Source organism: Grammomys surdaster, unplaced genomic scaffold (assembly GCF_004785775.1).
Source record: "Grammomys surdaster isolate TR1022 unplaced genomic scaffold, NIH_TR_1.0 313, whole genome shotgun sequence".
NCBI classification, from domain to species: domain Eukaryota; kingdom Metazoa; phylum Chordata; class Mammalia; order Rodentia; family Muridae; genus Grammomys; species Grammomys surdaster.
This window is the reverse complement of record NW_021604732.1, coordinates 711,238-732,089: the sequence shown is the minus strand read 5'-3', so window position 1 is coordinate 732,089 and position 20,852 is coordinate 711,238. Positions and strand designations below refer to the sequence as shown.

General features: G+C 39.8%; 1 protein-coding gene across 1 annotated transcript in view; it reads right to left on the bottom strand.

Annotated features, from left to right (window-relative positions):
• The window catches only part of LOC114629575, a 70,436-nt gene that overhangs the window by 33,905 nt on the left and 15,679 nt on the right, over positions 1-20,852 (bottom strand). The window lies entirely within an intron of this gene.

The window sequence follows — 20,852 nt, the reverse complement described above, 5'->3', positions numbered from 1 at the left end:
CCCCATTTCATACATCAAGAATATTTTCATTGTGAATATGTGACACATTGTCATGACTTCAGTTGTCTGGAAATCAGGCACTACATCCAAAAGTTTCAATTTCTGGCCCTATATTTTGACTCTTCCCCTTGGAAAAAAAACCCAAGAAGAGCTGTCTTAAGTTCTCACACAGGAATCCACTAAGTATGTGAAACACTGTGTATGGGAGGAGACTGAATCACTGTGTGCCTTCAGTTAATCAGAAATAGGACTCGTAGACCATGGTGTCATCCTCCCACTATCTGCACTCATCCAGACATTCAAAACTAGAATAAACTCAAACCAAAGGAAACTGGGAAAATGACACAGTTTGTATTAACAGGAACATGTAATCTATTCTTCATATCTGATTACATGTGCTTCAAGTATGCAGAAACACGTTTTGTCAATAGAACCTCCCCCCCCCCCCCCAAAATCAGACAGACTTCACCAAGGACAGAACATGTCAGTAACAGCTTCCTCTTCCAACATGGCAGCAAATGGCTTTCCTCCATGGTTATAAATGTTAAAAACAACAGAAATAGAGTAAATATGAAGCTAAGATCAGGCATTGGGACACCACAACAAGGCTGAGGTATGAATGGTAGAGACACGGACTGAGGACAGCTGTTGACATGCCCATTGTCATCCTGAGGACACAGTGCAGTAGGACACAGGGGCAGGTAAATGGCCTCAGGACCATTCAGTAGAAGCTGCCAGAGTTTACAAATAATGGAACAGAAGAAAAGAATATAGAGAGAATATAGAATAAAGAATATATAGAGAAAATGAATTACAAAGAAAAGAATGCGTTAGCATATATTCTCTCACAAGAGGATGGGGAATAGGGAGGGATAACTAACACTAAAGGTCTTTGAAAAAGCCATTGGAAACGTATTATGATAGAAGCTAACTAAAATGCAAAAATAACTTTAAATGAAGCAACCATACAATGGAGGGACAGAATCTCCTTCAGGCACCACAGGCTACCAAATGAAGAACTCAACTTGAAGGATAGTTTAACTCTTTTCAAGTTGTTGGTCACAGGGATCCCATAGCCCCCTAAATATTATAGGCTATTAGCTTTGCTTTTGGTTACTATTAACTTTACTTTTGGTTACTCTTCAGAACTTGACAGTAAGATCCTATTGCTGAAGGTGTCACACAAAATGAAGTCACAGGGCCTGGAGAAATCAAGCTGGTAATGACCTGGAAGTTTCATTCCTACTTTCATCATGCTGCCAGGTTCTGTGCATGCTGCTGGATGAGAGAAAATAACCACAATATAATCCAGATGTGAATCCTGAATCCTGAAAACTACAGTAACGAATGCTCTGGCAGGATACATCCACTGGTGCATCAATGGCACAAATGTTATAGGAATAACCAATAACTTTCTGAGTAGATTTTAACCTTGTGCCACATTATCAGAGTCATGTTAACTGGACTAAGAACCTAAAGTTGGGTAGGACATAGGTCCTAGCAGGAAAACTGAATACTGTATTATTCTGGTCAATTGACGTAGTAATAAATTTCTCCCAAGTTTTAATCTTCATACTCATAGATTAGCACATCTCTCAACTTTTATCAGAGAAGCTCATTTTGTAGTAGTTGGTGATTCCTAGAGACCAAGGACTGGTCAACATGCAGAGAGTAAGAGTTTGTATAGTACTCATCTCAAAATGGTAATTCTGTATCACACTCCTCTCCCTAAGGCACATGGATCACTGCCGATGAGAAGCAGGGGAGATTGTTAGAGCTGGAGGCATTGGAAATCTGAGAAACACTATTTCTGATCATGGTGGGACTGTTGCATACATGAAATCTCAGAGGCTGTGAGAGCATGCACAAGACCTGCACAAAATCAAGCCAGTCAAAACTCTAGCAGTTTTGGGAGAAGGGCTCATGAAGTCCCACCCCTTCCTAAATCTATTGATATCTTATGGCTTCTGGGGAAGAGAGAATCAGTTTTCTCAGGAATGTGTCCTCAGAGAGGCTTCCCATAGTACAGTAGATGCTATTGTACCTGTGTACATACAGGTAGCATTAAGTGGGAGTATGGGAAATTCTCATATAATAAGAAATTACGAAAAAAAAATTACCTGAAGCCACAGAGTCTTGCACTGTCAGAAGCAGGGGCCATTGTGATGAAAAAATATGTGATGGCAAGGTGGGGAAGAGAAACAGAGCACTGTGTGTTTAGTGGAAAGAGACAGAATAGGATACAGCAAGCATGTGAGGAATAGGCTGATGTGAGTGGCCTGTACTGTCCCCTGAGTCCATGGTGATGCACAAATCCATGATGACATCGAGTACCATGTCTCTGTCTGTGGTGCTATAGTAGCCAGGGTTTGTTTGATGACCATGTCCAGTGTTATCACCAATCAATGACCATGCAGATGTATGTGCTCTAGGCTGCTGCCTGAAGCCATGTTGATGACCGTGGACCATGTTATGGCTGGGAGGCCATACTGACTTATGTGGCCTCTGCTGCCACGTGAAGCCATGGTGATGTCCACGGTCCATGGCTCTTTTAGAGGGGTTTGTCTGGGTCCATGGACCTACTGCAGCTGGAGGCTCTCCCAATTTTTCGTCTCGCCAGAAAATATGTGGAAGACCATGATCCTATTCCCACTGTCTCTAAGGAGTAAAGAAGCTAATTTTGCAGTGACATCAACAATTGCAGATGCACAGTTGAGAAATAGGGACATGGAAGTCTTTTGTGACAATCCTTACACCCACTCCAATTCTCACCTCCTCAAAGAAGGAGCAGTCTAAACTGGAAGGCATCAAGGAGAATTCTGAAAACATGAGATAAGGATGCTGAATTTATCTCTGCACAATTGATGGTTTCTAAGGGGGAGATTTGTCTATGAGCAGAAAGATTCAGTTCTATTTTTTTGGGAAGGCCACTGAGAGTTGGATTTTTGTTTTCAAATTATACTTTTTAAAATTAAATATAGTATTTTATTGATTTTTAAAACTTTTATTTTTATTTTTTACTTTTTTGGGGGAAAGAGGCCACAAGGTATAGGGACAAACATCGAAGGACTGGGAGATATTTGTGATTGAGTATATGATGTAAAATTCCCAAAGAATCAATAAAAGTATTATGTTAAAAATTAACCTCTGATATATTCATAAATAAAGAAATTGAACTGCTGAAATTCATCAAAGACAATGAAATGATGCTGTAATGGTAACAAAAGTATGTTAATTTGATTATACAACACAATTTTTAAAATTGTGTTGATATGATACAATTGCCATAGAATAAAGATAAAATAACCAAAATAATTAAAGATGCTTAAAAATATGGAAGTTCTCACTATATAAATTTGATAATTATATGTTGTATATCTGTTGTAGTTAGTTTTAGTTGTCAACATGACAGAATATAGAAATACTCAGGAGATGGGTCTTTGGGAAAGCTTGAAGGGGATCTTGTTGCATTAAATGATGTAGGAAAACCTATCTTCACTTTGGATTTCACTATTCTCTCATCACAGGAGGCTTTGACTATATCAGATGACCTTTCATCCTGTAAATGCTGCCATCAATCAATTGAAAATCTTACAGAGAAGAAAACCAGATATATCCCAAGGAAGAGAAGAGACAGTTTTTGCTGCAGGTTACTTAGGCTCAGGTTGACTCCTCTCAGGGTTGTCATCCTGCTCTGAAGATATTTTGCCAGATACAGAGTACAACAGAGTATGCCAATTCAAGAGAGAGGGGAGCTGTGTGGAAACAAAGAGAGAGAAAGAATGGAAGAGCTGGCAAGAGGTGAACATGGTTAGGTTTATCCGTGGATAGTTTATTTTTTAGAGGCTATTGTGAACAAGAGTATTTTGAAAATTTTATTTTTGGTGTTTGTTATTGGCATATAAAAGGTCTTTTAAAGTTAACTTTGTATAGTTTTAGTTTTTGAATCTTTCATGGTCTCTATCTCCTAGAATTCACATTCTTTATATCAGAACTTTAGCCTATTACTTTCTACCATTTGCTTATAAGCCAACAGCATTTGATTGACAGCTGATGCTTCCATACATTGTACAATAGATTCTCTCCACATTTCTCCCTTTTAGTTCAATAAAAGACTCTCTTACAATTATAAACCATATACAATAATAACCATTATGAAAACTACCACATAAGAATTATATTTCTTTTTTCTTTTTTTCTTTCTTTCTTTCTTTTTTTTTTTTTTGGTTTTTCAAGACAGGGTTTCTCTGTATAGCTCTGGCTGTCCTGGAACTCACTCTGTAGACCAGGCTGGCCTCAAACTCAGAAATCCACCTGCCTCTGCCTCCCAAGTGCTGGGATTAAAGGTGTGTGCCACCACTGCCCAGCTAAGATTTATATTTCTTATGCCCAGTGTATATGTATTTGGCAACCTTGGAGAAAATATTCTACCACCTATCCTATCTTGGGGAGCTCAGAGTTCTGTATCTAATTCACTTTCTATCAGAACTTGCATTACCAATCTCAAACACCTTCCAAATCCTAAAACATTCTTTTAAATCCTAAACAACTTAAGCTTACTTGTGAGAGTATAACTATCTTCTCTTCAATGCTATCAGAGACTTGAAAAGGAATAAAAAATTCCCTAACTATGCAGGAAGTGCAGGCAAAGAGCTTACAAAGGTATAGAAAGATCAGAGAAAGATGTCTGTGTGGACAGTCCTCTGAAATTTCTCTGTGTTGTTGGAGCATTATTTTAGCCATATGACCCAGAATATCTGGCAGACATTTTTGTGAATCAGGAAATATGAAGGATTGCTTATTCGGTCTTAGTAAAATTTGGCAGTAGACTTCCCTTTGTCCAGTTTGTCCAGTTTGAATAGCATATTATCAGCAGTTGAAGAAAGGAAAGTTTTGTGCCTAGTGACCAGCTTGCCACTTTTGAAGAAAATGCTATAAAGATGTTCTTTGATGAAACAATGTTCTTAGAAGTAGAATGGGGGAGTTGACAGAAGCTGACATGTCTTGTTGTCAAAAAAGCTTTTTCTTAATAAAATATCTTTAAATTGAATATTCTGAATGTTTCTGAGGTTTTTGAAGAGTATCTATAGTATATTTGAGTTGTTTATTTCTAAGTATTTGCTATCTGTTCAACCTAGGAAGCATATTTCTGTACTAAATTAGACTAGTATCTGTAGTATTAAATACTATTTAATTGATCTGTGTCTCGGAGCTGACCCTGGGCCACAGCTCTCCATACCCAGATCCCACTGGGAGTTAGCTGGTCTCCAAAGAGTACCTACATACCTGAGAGCACAGCTGAGACCATCACTTCTGCTCAAATTCCTGGCCCAAGAGGGACCTGCCCAGAGCCATCAGGACACAGGAACCAAGGGACATTTGGGGACAGGATCCTTCTGGTTTCTCTGTGCACCCCAGGGCTGACCCTGTGTCATAGCTCTCCATACCCAAATCCTACCAGGAGAGAGTTGGTCTCCCAGGACTGCTGACACACAGGTTTATAGGAGGGACAAGCCACAGTCAGAGGCAGTAAGACAAGCTAACACCAAAAATAACCAGATATCGAGATGCAAGGGCAAGACTCTAAGCAACAGAAACCAAGGCTACTTGGCACCATCAGAAACCAGTGCTCCTACCACAGCAGGCCCTGGATACCTCAATGCAATGGAAAAGCAAGACTCTGACTTAAAATGATGTCTCATGATGATTATAGACGACTTTAAGAAGGACATAAAAAACTCCCTTAAAGAAATACAGGAGAAAAGAGGTAAATAGATAGAAGCACTTCAAGAGGAAACACAAAAATCCCTTAAAGAATTATAGGAAAACACAACCAAACAGGTAAAAGAATTGAAGAAAACCATTCAGGATATAAAAATGGAACTAGAAAAAATAAAGAAATCACAAAGAGAGACAACCTAGAAAAAAGATCAGAAGTCATAGATGCAAGCATCACCAACAGAACACAAGAGATAGAAGAGAGAATCCTAGTTGCAGAAGATACCCTAGAAAAACATTGACACAATAGTCAAACAAAACACAAAATGCAAAAAGATCCTAACCCAAAACATTCAGGAAATCCAGGACACAGTGAGAAGACCAAACCTAAGGATAATAGATATAGAAGAGAGCGAAGATTTCCACTTAAAGGGTCAGTAAGTATCTTTAACAAAATTATAGAAGAAAACTTCCCTAACCTAAAGAAAGAGATGCCCATAAACATACAAGAAGCCTACAGAACTACAAATAGATTGGACCAGAAAAGAAAATTTTCCCATCACGTAATAGTCAAAACACCAAATCAACCAAACAAAGAAAGAATATTAAAAGTAGTAAGGGAAAGATGTCAAGTAACATATAAAAGCAGACCTATCAGAATTACACCAGACTTCTCAACAGAGATTATTAAACTTAGAAGATCCTGGGCAGATATCATATAGACCCTAAGAGAACACAAATATCAACCCAGGCTACTATGCACAACAAAACTCTCAACTACCACAGATGGATAAACCAAGATATTCCTTGACAAAACCAAATTTACACAATATCTTTCCACAAATCCAGCTGTACAAAGGATAATAGATGGAAAATTCCAACACAAGGAGGGAAACTATATCCTAGAAAAAGCAAGAAAGTAATCTTTCAACGAACCCAAAAGAAGATAGCCACAAAAACAATTCCACCATAACAACAAAAATAATAGAAACCAACAATTACTATTCCTTAATATCTCTTAACATCAATGGCTTTAATTCCCCAATAAAAATACATACACTAGCAGAATGGATAGGTAAATAGGACCCAGAATTTTGCTGCATACAGGAAACACACCTCAGTGACAAAGACACACACTACCTCAGAGTAAAAGGATGGAAAACAATTTTCCAAGCAAATTGTCCCAAGAAACAAGCTGCAGTAGCCATTCTAAAATCAAAGAAAATTGACTTTCAACCAAAAGTAATCAAAAAAGATATGGAAGGACACTTCATACTCATGAAAGGAAAAATCTACCAAGATGAACTCTCAATTCTGAAGATCTATGTCCCAAATACAAGGGCACCCACATTCATAAAATAATGTTTACTAAAGCTGAAAGCACACATTGCACCTCGCACAATAATAGTGGGAGACTTCAACAACCCAGTGTCCTCAATAAACAGATCATTGAAACAGAAACTAAATAGAGACACAGTGAAACTAACAGAAGTTATGAACCAAATGGATTTAACAGATATCTATAGAACATTTCATCCTAAAACAAAAGAATATACCTTTTTCTCAGCACCCATGATACAACTCACAGACCACATTAAGCTCAAGAGGAAGGAAGATCAAAGAGTGGATGCTTCAGTCCTACTTAGAAGGGGTAACAATATAATCAAGGGAAGTAGAGGGTGGGAGGAACTTGGGAGGAAAAGAAGAGGGGGAGGGGAAAAGAGGAAGAAAATCAGGCATGGGAGGAGATGGCAGAGATGTACAGAGGATCATGAAATTGAACAGTGTGTAGCAGTGGGTGATGAGGAACTGGGTGTAGCAACCAGAAAGTCCCAGATGCTAGGAAACAAAAGACTCCCAGGACCTCTTGGGGATGACATTAGCTGAAATACCCCACAAAGAGCAGGAAGAACCTGTCAAGACCAAATTCAGAGGTTAGGCATACCCCCATCCCCCATACCCCGATGAGTGATGGGGCCAACCACCCATCTTTTTCTTTTTAATTAATTTTTTATTGGATATTTTATTTGCATTTCAGATGTTATCCCCTTTCCCCATTTCCCCCCACCCAGAACCCCCATCCCATCTTCCCTCCACCTGCTTCTATGAGGATGTGACCCCACCCACTCATTCACTCCCACCTCCCCTCCCTGGAATTCCCCCACATTGGGGCATCCAGCCTTCACAGGACCAAGGACTTCCTCTCCTATCTATGCCCAACAAGGCCATCCTCCCCTACATATACAGCTGGAGCCATTGATCCTTCCCTATGTGATCCCAGGTTGGTCCCAACCACCCATCTTTAATATTTTAACCCATAATTGCTCCTGTCTAAAGGAAATACAGAGACAAAGAGTGGAGCAGAGACTGAAGGAAAGGCATCCAGAGACTGCCCCACCTGGGGATCCATCCCATATGCTGACACCAAACCCAGGTACTATTGAGGATGCCAAGGAATGTTTTCTGACAGGAGACTGATACAGCCCCTCTCCTGAGAGGCTCTGCCACATCCTGACTAGTACAGATGTAGATGCTCACAGCCAACCATCGGACTGAGCACAGGGACCCTAATGGAGGACTTAGGGAAAAGATTGAAGGAGCTGAAGGGTCCTTATCTTGCATCAATGGGAGGGGAGGTCCCTGTTCCTGTGAAGGCTTGATGCCCCAGTGTAGACAAATGTTAGGGCAGTGAGGGTGGAGTGAATAGGTTGGTGGAGGAGCACCCTCATAGAAGCAGGATGGGGGGGATGGTATTGGGGTTTTGCAGAGGGGAAACTGGGAAAGGGGATAACATTTCAAATGTAAATAAATAAAACATTCAATTAAAAATTACTATTTAATAATAAATCCTGGTAGCATGGTCTACCACCCTTTCTCCCATCTATCCTTAAAACAACACATTTGCCTTTTATTCCTCCCTTCTATGGAGATTAATATTTCTTTATTTTTATTTGTTTAGATAGGGTTTCTCTCTGTCTCCATGTCTTTTTATCCTACCTTTCACATCAAATGCCTGGATTTCTTTATCCTTCCATGTATACTTTTTAAATTTTTACTTACGCATTAAAATTCTTTTCACCTTTTAAAAAATTTATTCTTTAATTTTTTTTGCAGTCTAGATTTTATTCTAATCCCAGTCCATCTTTTCACTGTTCCACATTCCATACCTCCTCACTCCTACTCCTAGTCTCCAAGAGGATGTTCCTACCCCACTCCTACCCTATCAATCTTCTTTACTCCCTGAGGCCCCAAGTCTCTTAAGGGTTAGGTGCATCTTCTCTGACTGAGTACAGACCTGACAATCCTCTGCTATATATGTGTTTGTGGCCTCCTATCAGCTGGTGTATGCTGCCTGGTTAGTGGCTCAGTGTCTGAGAGATCCTGTGTCAGGAGCAGCCTTGCTTATACAGTGAAGGCCTAAATCAGCAACAGGCCTAAGTCAGCCAAACATGCTTGCTAACACAAAGTCTTGGTCTCTGTGGAAAAACACTGACCCTAAAACAGATAGCTATAAGATCTTGCAAACAGTCAGCCTTGGTGGAAATTTACCAGCCTGGATAAGAACTAAGAGTCATAGACATTGTCGGTAGGTAGCCTTGGTGGAAAGTATCACCTTAGATAAGAAACAAGTGAATCCCTTTTGGCTGGGACAGACACATAGCTGGTCTGCTCCTGTGGAGATACTGAATCCTGAGCCACCCTAGAGGAGCCACTGCACTAGAGCAGCGGGTAAGAACCCTGTCCCACTCCCTCACCCCAGAGATACAACTGGGAGCCAAGGGGTGCTCAGGACCCACCAGCCACCCAAACTCCACCCCTCCAGAATACCACTTCCCTTCCTCCCCTACCTGGTCCTTTTCGCTAGGGCAGACACATAGCTGGTCTGTGCTGTGGAGATACTGGATCCTGAGCCATCCTAGAGGAGCCGCTACACTCAGAGCAGCAGACACCTAGCTGGTTTGCTCTTGTGGAGACATCATATCCTGAGCCATCCTAGAGGAACCACTGCACTCAGAGCAGCAGGATTTCCAGATCCCAGAGGTGGCCTGAGTCCCAGGAGTTCTTCTACCCAGGAGATTAGGATCATAAGACCACAGAGACATCTGGACTCTGAGGAATTCTGACACAAGCAAGATAACTAGAAATACAGACTCCAGTCAGACACAGTGAGGGCAGGTAACACTAGAGTTAACCAGATGACAAAAGGCAAGTGCAAGAATATAAGCAAAAGAAGCCAAAGTTACTTGGCATCATCAGTACCCAGTTCTCCCACCATGTAAGCCCTGGACACCCCATCACACTGGAAAAGCAGGATTGAGAGTTAAAATCACTTCTGATGATGATGATAGAGAATTTTAGGAAGGACATAAGTAACTCCCTTAAAGAAGTACAGGAGAGCACAAGGAAACAGGTAGACGCCCTTAAAGGAGAAACACAGAAATCCCTTAAAGAACTGCAAGAAAACACAATGAAGGAATTAAAGAAAACCATTCAGGATCTGAAAATGAAATAGAAACAATAAAGAAATCTCAAAGGGAGACAACCCTGGAGATAAAAAACCTAGGAAAGAGATCAGGAGTCATTGACACAAACATCACCAACTGAATACAAGAGATAGAGAGAGAATTTCATGTGCAGAAGATACCATGGAAAACATTGACACAACTGTCAAAGAAAATGCAAAATGCAAAAAGCTCCTAACCCAAAACATCCAGGAAATCCAGGATACAAGGAGAAGACTAAACCTAAGGATAATAGGTATAGTTGAGAGTGAAGATTCCCAACTTAAAGGGCCGGTAAATATCTTCAACAAAAATATTGAGGAAAACTTCCCTAACCTAAAGAACGAGATGCCCATAAACATACAAGAAGCCTACAGAATATCAAATAGACTAGACCAGAAAACAAATACCTCCTGTCACATAATAATCAAAACATCAAATGCACAAAACAACAAAAAAATACTAAAAGCAGTGAGGCAAAAAGGTCAAGTAACATATAAAGGCAGACCTATAAGAATTACACCAGACTTCTCACCAGAGACTATAAAAGCCAGAAGAGCCTGGACTGACATCATACAGACCCTAAGAGAACATAAATGCCATCCCAGACTACTAAACCCAACAAAACTCTCAATCAATATAGATGAAGAAACCAAGATATTCCATGACAAAACCGAATTTCCACAATATCTTCACACAAACCCAGCACTTCAAAGGATAATTGATGGAAAACACCAACACAAGGAGGGAAACTACAACCTAGAAAAAGCAAGGAAGTAGTCTTCCAACAACCCCAAAAGAAGATAGCTACACAAATATAATTCTACCTCTAATAACAAAAGTAACAGGAAGCCACAATCATTTTTCCTTAAGATCTCTTAACATCAATGGACTCAATTCTCCAGTAAAAAGACACAGACTATCAGACTGGATACACAAACAGGACCCAGAATTTTGCTGCATACAGGAAACGCACCTCAGTGACAAAGACACACACTACCTCAGAGTAAAAGGATGGAAAACAGTTTTCCAAGCCAATGGTCCCAAGAAACAAGCTGGAGTCGCCATTCTAATATCAAATAAAATCGACTTTCAACCAAAAGTAATCAAAAAAGGTAAGGAAGGACACTTTAAACTCATCAAAGGAAAAATCTACCAAGATGAACTCTCAATTCTGAAGATCTATGTTCCAAATACAAGGGTACCCACATTCATAAAATAATCTTTACTAAAGCTGAAAGCACACATTACACCTCACATAACAATAGTGGGGGATTTCAACACCCCACTCTCAGGAATGGACAGTTGATGGAAACAGAAACTAAACTGAGACACTTTGAAATTAACAGAAGTTATGAATCAAATGGATTTAACAGATATCTATAGAACATTTCATCCTAAAACAAAAGAATATACCTTTTTTCTCAGCACCTCATGGTACCTTCTCCAAAATAGACCATGTAATTGGTCACAAAACAGGCCTCTACAGATACAAAAATATTTAAATAATCTCTTGCATACTATCAGATCACCACAGACTAATGCTGGTCTTTAATAATGACAAAACCAATGGAAAACCCACATGCACGTGGAAATGGAGCAACTCTCTACTCAATGATGACTTGGTCAAGGAAGAAATAAAGAAAGAAATTAAAGACTTTTTAGAATTTAATAAAAATGATGACACATCATACCAAAACTTGTGGGACCCCATGAAGGCAGTGCTAAGAGGAAAACTCATAGCTCTAAGTGCCTACAAAAAGAAGCAGTCATTAAAAGTCTCCCCACCAAAAAAAGCCCAGGACCAGACAGTTTTAGTGTAGAATTCTATCAGACCTTCAAGGAAGACCTAATACCAATTCTCTTTAAACTATTCCACAAAATAGAAACAGAAGGAACACTACCCAGTTCGTTCTATGAAGCTACAATTACACTCATACCCTAACCTCAGAAAGACCCATCAAAGAAAGCAAACTTCAGACCAATCTCCCTTATGAATATCGATGCAAAAATACTCAATAAAATTCTAGCAAACTGAATCCAAGAACACATCAAAACAATCATCCATCATGATCAAGTAGGTTTTATCCCAGGAATGCAGGGATGGTTCAATATTTGGAAATCCATCAATGTAATCCATTATATAAACAAACTTAAAGAAAAAACCCACATGATCATCTCACTAGATGCTGAGAAAGCATTTGACAAAATTCAACAACCCTTCATCATAAAAGTCTTGGAAAGATCAGGAATTCAAGGCTCATACCTAAACATAGTAAAAGCAATACAGAAAACTAGTAGTCAACATCAAACTAAATGGAGAGAAACTTGAAGCAATCCTACTAAGATCAAGGACTAGACAAGGCTGCCCACTCTCCCCCTACCTATTCAATATAGTACTGGACGTCCTTGCCAGAGCAATTAGACAACAAAAAGAAGTCAAAAGGATACAAATAGGAAAGGAAGAAGTGAAAATATCACTATTTGCAGATGATATGATAGTATACTTAAGTGACCCCAAAACTTCCACCAGAGAACTCCTAAACCTGATAAACAACTTCAGCAAAGTGGCTGGTTATAAAATCAACTCAAACAAATCAGTAGCCTTCTTCTTCATGAAAGATAAACAGGCTGAGAAACAAATTAGGGAAATGACACCCTTCACAATAGTTCCAAATAATATAAAATACCTTGGTGTGAATCTAACCAAGCAAGTGAAAGACCTGTATGACAAGAACTTCAAATCTCTCAAGAAAGAAATTGAAGAACATCTCAGAATATGGAAAGATCTCCCACGCTCATGGATTGGCAGGATTAATATAATAAAAATGGCCATCTTGCCAAAAGCAATCCCCGTTAAAATCCCAACTCAATTCTTCACAAAGTTGGAAAGGGAATTCTCAAATTCATTTGGAATAACAAAAAACCCAGGATAGCGAAAACTATTCTCAACAAGAAAAGAACTTCGGGAGGAATCTCCATCCCTGACCTCAAGCTGTACTACAGAGCAATAGTGATAAAAACTGCATGGTTTTGGTACAGAGACAGGCAGGAAGATCAATGGAATAGAATTGAAGACCCAGAAATGAACCCACACACCTATGGTCACTTGATCTTTGACAAAGGAGCTAAAACTCCGCTTTCCAGTGGAAAAAGGACAGCATTTTCAACAAATGGTGCTGGTTCAACTGGAAGACAACATGTAGAAGAATGCAAATTGATCCATTCTTATCTCCTTGTACTAAGCTCAAGTCCAAGTGGATCAAGGACCTCCACATAAAATTAGATACACTGTAACTATTAGAAGAGCAAGTGGGGAAGAGCCTTGAATACTTGGCCACAGGGGAAAAGTTCCTGAACAGAACACCAATGACTGATGCTCTAAGATCAAGAATTGACAAATGGGACCTCATAAAATTGCAAAGCTTCTGTAATTCTAAGGACACTGTTAATAGGACAACCAACAAATTGGGAAAAGATCTTTACCAATCCTACATCTGATAGAGGGCTAATATCCAATATATACAAAGAACTCAAGAAATTAGACTCCAGACAACCAAATAACCCTATTAAAAATGGGGTATAGAGCTTAACAAAGAATTTTCAACTGAGGAAACTCGAATGGCTGAGAAGCACCTAAAGAAATGTTCAGTGTCCTTAGTCATCAGGGAAATGTAAATCAAAACAACCCTAAGATTCCATCTCACACCAGTCAGAATGGCTAAGATTAAAAACTCAGGTGATAGTAGATGCTGGCGAGGGTGTGGAGAAAGAGGAACACTCCTCCATTGTTGGTGAGACTGCAAGATGGTACAACCACTTTGGAAATCAGTGTGGTCGTTCCTCAGAAAATTGGACATACCATTACCTGAGGACCCATCTATACTACTCCTGGGCATATACTCAGAAGATGCTCGAACATATAACAAGGACATATGCTCAACTATGTTCATAGCAGCCTTATTTATAATAGCCAGGAGCTGGAAAGAACCCAGATGTCCTTCAACAGAGGAATGAATACAAAAAATGTGGTACATTTACACAGTGGAGTATTACTCAGCTATTAAAAACAATGAATTTGAGAAATTCCTAGGTAAATGGATGGAACTAGAAAGTATCATCCTGAGTGAGGTAAGCAAATCACAAAAGAACACATATGGTATTCACTCACTGATTATTGGATATTAGCCCAGAATCTTGAAATACTCAACATTCAACTCATAGGCCATATGAAGCTCATGAAGTAGGAAGACCAAGTGGGGGTGCTTCGGTTCTTCTTAGAAGGACTAACAAAATACTCAAGGGAGCAAATATGGAGACAAAATGAGGGACAGAAACTGAAGGAGGGGCCGTCTGGAGACCATTCCACCTTGGTATCCATCCCATGTGCAGTCACCAAAGGTAAATGCTTATGTGGAAGTCAGGTAGTGAATGCTGACAAGAGCCTGATATGGATGTCTCCTTAGAGGTCTGACATATTCAGAGGCAGATGCTCACAACTAGCCATTGAACTGATCATGAGGTTCCCAATGGAAGAGTTTAAGTGAAGACTGTTGGAGCTGAAAGGGTTTGTGGCCCCATGAGAAGAGCAACAATAGCAACCAAACAGAGCTCCCAGGGTCTAAACTACCAGCCTGGGAGCACTTAGGGAGGGATTCATGGCTCCAGCTGTATATGTAAGAGTGGAGGGCCCTGTTGGGCATAGATGGGGAAGAGATCCTTGGTCTCATGAAGGCTGGATGCCCCAGTGGGTGAGAATTTGAGTGTGGGGAGGTGGGAATGGGGGGTAGTTATGGGCACATCTACAGAGAAGCAGGAGGAGGGGTGAAGGGATAGGGGGTTCCTGGGTGGGTGGGGGAGTGGGGTAATGTGATGACTTATGAAATGTAAATAAAACATCCAATTAAAAAAAATGAAAGCTGAAAAAAAATGATTAAAGGTTTTGAATATGTGATAAAAATAAAATAAAATGTATTATGCAACTTTTTTAAATTAAAAAAAAAAACAAAACAAAGAACCAAAAAAAAAAAACCCCAAGTGAATCATAGATAGAGTCACAGTGATCTGTTCCCTGCTTCTTCACCCAGCTGATATCCTGTTCTGGAAGACATCTGTACTCCCCCTGAGAACACCTATGCTCTTGTGTCATCCCCTTCCCCACATCTTGCCTTTATGTGTATATAACCCTTGTGTGAAAAAGTAAAAGTTATAGTTTGATCAGCCCATAGACATTCTGTCATTCTTTGCATTCACCTGTTCCACCATTCTCTCTTTCAGGTGATTCCCCCCCACCCCCCACCGCCCCTTGACCCTGTTCAACACCCTGCTGGATGGGGCAATCCTGAGGGTCCAGGTTAGTTGAGACCGCTGATCTTCCTATGGGTTCACCCTCCTCTTCAGCTTCTTCCAGTGTTTCCCTAATTCAACCACAGGAGTTGCTAGTTTCTGTCCATTGATTGGGCATAAATATCTGCATCTGGCTCTTTCAGCTGCTTGTTGGGCCTTTTGGAAGGAATTCATGACAGGCCTTGTTTATAAGCACACAATAGCATCAGTAATAGTTTCAAGCCTTGTGATCTCCCCCTAAGCTGACTCCCAATTTGGGCCTATCATTGGACCTCCATTTTCTCAGTCTCTTCTCCATTTTTGTTGTTCCAGTTCTTTCAGACAGGAACAATTCTGAGTCAGAGTTTTTGACTGTGGGATGGTGACTCCATCCCTCCAACTGATGCCCTATCTTTCTACTGGAGGTGGACTCTACAAGTTCCCTCTTCTCACTGTAAGGCATTTCATCTAAGCTCCGTCCCTTTGAGTCTTGAGAACTTTCACCTTCCAGGTCTCTGGTACATTCTAGAGGGTCCCCCACCTCCTACCTCCCGAATTTGCCTGTTTCAATTTTTTTCTGCTGACCCTCAGGGCTTCAGTTCTGTCTCTCCCTCCTAATACCTGATCATGTTCTCTTCTTCCCCTTCCTGTCCCCTCTTCCACCCACATCCCTCCCTCCCAATACATAATCTGTTTCTCCCTTCTAATCACAAAATGATATAACTTTCCTTTATTCCTCCCTTCTAAGGAAGTTAATATCTCTTTAAAACAGTAATACAATTTTTTATCTATGCCATTTGAAAAGATGGCATTATGAGTCCTGATAATTTTAGAGCCAACAAGACTTATTGGCTAAGCTTAGTTGAAGTTTAGCTTTGAGCAGTCTCAGAGGTATTCCCAGGTAAAGGGATCAGGAATGTATGTTACCTGTTTTTGATTTTTTTCCTTCTTATTGGCAGCCAAGATATTCAGGGTGCCTCCCCCTCTCAAATCTGATTTTTATCAATTTGAAAAAAATCCAGAGTTTTTCTTCTCCCTTGGAAACAAATTCAAAGCCTCTCCCCCTGTGTAGCACATTTCCTTCCCTCCATTAGCCCCTGAAGTGGGGATAACTGACTTTGTTGGAGACTCAGCTGGGTTGTGTGAAACTGTTCTGGAAGCTGTCTTATGGGAAGATATTTTTTTCCTGAAGCAGACAGGTGAGAGGATGTTTTGTTGAGAACAGACAGGCGTTGTTTTTCAGGAAGTTGTCTTGTGAAAGAGTATGTGATGTTTTGCTGGAGTGGACAGTGTAAAAGATAAGTGGTGTTTGGAAGGGTATAGGTATAACCCAACAGACAATGGATGGCACTCTTGCATTGGTTCACCTTGCAGCTATTTGGTGGTCTTCATTGGGCTTCACTGATCCTGGTCTTCACTGGTGATGTGCTTACATTCGTTCATTTACTGATGATGCTCTTGCATTGGTTCACCTTGCTATCTTAGTTCTCTGCATGTCATAATTTCTTAGAGAAAAATTCACAAAAAATCTTCTGGTGGTCTTCCGGCTACTTCTATACTCCTCTGTGGACATGTGCTGATCAGTGGAATCTCGTGGTTTGTTTTGGATCGAGCCACTACTACTGATTCATGGACTAGATCTCGACTGCTGATTCATATTGGTGTTTTGCTAGGGGCCTCAACTGCTGACAATGAAGTTTGGAATTGCCTCAAAGAACTACTTCTAAACAGGTTCACAACCCCTTTGTCCTATTGGCCATCTTCCTCCCCTACCTTTTTTCAGTGGGCTACATGGAAGGGTGAAGCATTTAGGAACCTTTATTAAAATAGGTTTTTTAAAATCTAAGCCTACAAGTCCCTTCCAAAATCCAGTGTATATTCATAGCTGTGTTATCTGTCTCATTGTCATTTAAAAATTTAAAGTCAATAAAGTATTAGTCAATCTATATTGGTAGATCTTATATTTCTCTTTTGTTCTATGAGCATTTTCTTTAAAGTCTTGTTAGATCTCACCATAATTGTTTGTCTTGTAGGATTGTAAGTTATGCTTGGAACATGTTCTATGTCATAATGTCTAAAAAATTGTTGTATTCTAATGGATACATTTGCTGAAGCATTTTCAGCTTCAATTTATAAGAGTATCTCTGAGAATGCCATCATCTCTAATAAATTTATGATATAACAATCATTCTTTTCATTAGATGTTAACTGAAAATCTGATTATGTATAAATAGTATGGTGTATCAACATATGTCCATATTTTAGATTTTCAAATTCTACAAATTGGTACACATATGCTATTGTTTGGTATTCTGAGGTAGTACCATTACATAGAGTCAGGATGCCTAATTTATAATATTGTATTTTTACTGGTTGGTTGCCATTCTAATCTTTAAGCCTTTGTGGATTTTTTTCATCTGGAACTACTTTTATGTGGTTATTGTAGTTTCCAAATTGAATTCTTTTGAAGGTTCTTCATTTTGATTTTTAGAATCCTCCAACTGCTGATCTATGGCCTTTAATCTTTTAGTCCATGTTTTTAAATCGAAGTCTGTTTTGTTTCTTAAAGAAGATATATAAAATTGTAATCATTATTGAACATATAAGTATATTTATGTTAAGTATATTTACAGTCAAGCACAACTATATGGGGACCAAATGTTCTCCTCTCCAGAGTTTTCCATTTTTATCATAAAATTTTCCCCTTTTTTGGAGACTTCACTTTTTAAAAAAAAATTCTCATTCCTTTTTCTGAAGATTCTATTTCATTTTTCTTTATTTTTTTTCTTTCTTTTGGAGATTCTACCGCATTTTCTTTCTTCCTCCTTCAGAGAATTTTTCATTTTCTCTCCTTTCTCTGGAGACATACGTTTTTCCTATCTCCTTTTAAAAGAGATTCTACCATATTTTTCTTTCTTTTTTTGAGATTCCATCTTGTGTTTTCTCTCTTGTTTCTCTAGAAACATTTTTCCTTCTCCCTTTTTGGGAGATTATTTCTTCTATTTGTATTTAATTATTTCTCTCTGAATGATTTCTAAACTTAATTTTTGTATTCAATTTTCAACATTTTCTAAAGTTAATATCTTTTTCTGTATTTAATCTTCTCTAATTTTTTTTCCATCAGGATGAGGCTTATTCCTTTCAATTTATTTAATTCTCTCTTTAAGGACTTCATTTTATCAAACTCAAACTATTTATATTTATCTATGATGTTTTATATTCTGTCTTTTCCCCTCTTTAACACTAAAGTATAACTTCAAACATTTTAATGTATTTTTATTATTTACTTTACACCCTTATCCCAGCCCCCTCACTCTTCACTTCCCCATCCCCCCTTACAAATTCCTTCTCCCAATGCCCCCTCACCTCAGAGAAGGGGAGCCCCCTTCGGTACCACCCACCCTGTAACATCTTGTTCCAGCAGGATTAGGCACATTCTCTTCTGCTGAAGCCCAAGCAGGCAGTCCAGATAGAGGGAAGGTAGGGATCCAGTGGCAGTGAATAGAGGCCTAGTTAACCCTTGGTCTGCTACTTTTGGGAAACTAGAAACATTTTTTTTTCTTTATCAGAAATTCTTTCCTGTGACTAGCCTGGCCCCTGTCTTTTCTCTCTCAGAGAAGAGGTGCTTCTGCCTTCTACATGTAACTGGGAGCTGCCTCACTGGATCTAGACCATTCTCCAACTCTGGGAGGTTGCTGAGCATACAGGTCATCAGTCCACCAGGTGTCTGGCTAACATGAGCCCTCTCAGGAAGGCTTTTGTCCTGAGAAAGCAGCTCCACCAGCTAGGTTAGCTCACAGGCCTCCCTTGCTCTCCCTTTCAGGGAGGGAGCCTCTTGCTTGGCTAGGAAACTGAGTCCACCTTTATGCACTGAGGCTACAGTTGAAGAGCTGGTTTTTCTACACAGCCAGGGCTTCTTGAATGAGCTACCTTGAGACCGCCTCTCTGGAGTTCTTCCCTTTTTCCCTGCAGCTGGCCTTGTTGTACCATGGTGGGTAGGGGTTGGCTATTCAAGTAAGTTCTCTCCTGACATTCAGTGGGCCAAGTGGAAATGTAAGCTTTCCCACCTGGCCTCTTTATTTTCAGAAATAATGACTGAGACTTACTAAATATGAATAAATGCCTAGGCCAAAATCTTGGGATTGTTCCTCAACTAGCTCATATCTTAGTTTTTCCACATACTCTATTCTAAGTCTTGCCTTGTGGCTAGTTACCTGTCTCCAGGTTCATGCATTTGTCTTTCTCAGTGTCTGACAAAAATGTCCACCCTCTCTCTTCTTGTAGAATTTCATTATTCTCTACTGAAACTCTCCTTTATTCCTTCCAGCCTTTTGCTCATGGGCCAACAGCATTTCTTTGTCAAGTGATGCTTCCATGCATTGCACAGAGACTCTACAGCAGGAGCCTTTGAATATATCAGGTGACTGCTTCTACTGGAAATGCACTGTCTAACCAATTGAAGTTCTTAGAGATTAAACAAACAACAACAAAAGAAAACCCAAGCAAATCAGCAGCAACAACAAACCCTTGTCATTCCTTAGGAAAGAGAGAAGAGAGAATTTTTTCTGTTTGGACAGAAGCTGAAATACCAACTCTTCCAAAGCTTTCCAGGCTGTAAGGCTTCCCCGTAGATACTGTGTTTGCAAGTCTCATATCTGAGTGGAGAAAGGAAAGACAGAAGCAGGTAGAGAAGTAAAGACAGAAGAGGGGAGAAGAGTCAGGAGGAAGAAGAGGAAAAGCAGTAGTAATATTACGAGAAAAAGAGGAAGAGAAAGGAGAATGAAGTTGAGGGAGAGACTATAGACTCTTGTGTTAATCACCTGGTGTTTAGTAGGAGGCTAGATTTTAAGATGCTATTGAGCCTTTACCATACCACAAGAAATGCCAATTTGATTAGAGCCCATGCTGCCTACAACCAGATTCCAAACTCATCCTGTTGAGTGGTGAAGGATTTGGAATAAAATGTCTGTGTCTGCACTGATCTCCGGGTGTGTCTACTTATCCATGCATTACCCAGCTCTTCCTGGAGGGAGCAAGGACCATGGCCATCATTCCATCTGCTGTGTGGCTACCATGTCTAAGTAGATACCACCTAATGTGGAGATGTGTGCTGGGAACCAGACCTTGTACTTATTAAACCCCAGAAGAAATTCAGGACAGAATTGTAGCGATAACCTCTTGTGCACTACATCAAAGCATCATATGTCAACAAAGAGCTGACAGGCCCACAGAAAGCCAGAAGAAAACAGATGAGACAACTGAGAGAGAGAGAGAGAGAGAGAGAGAGAGAGAGAGAGAGAGAGAGAG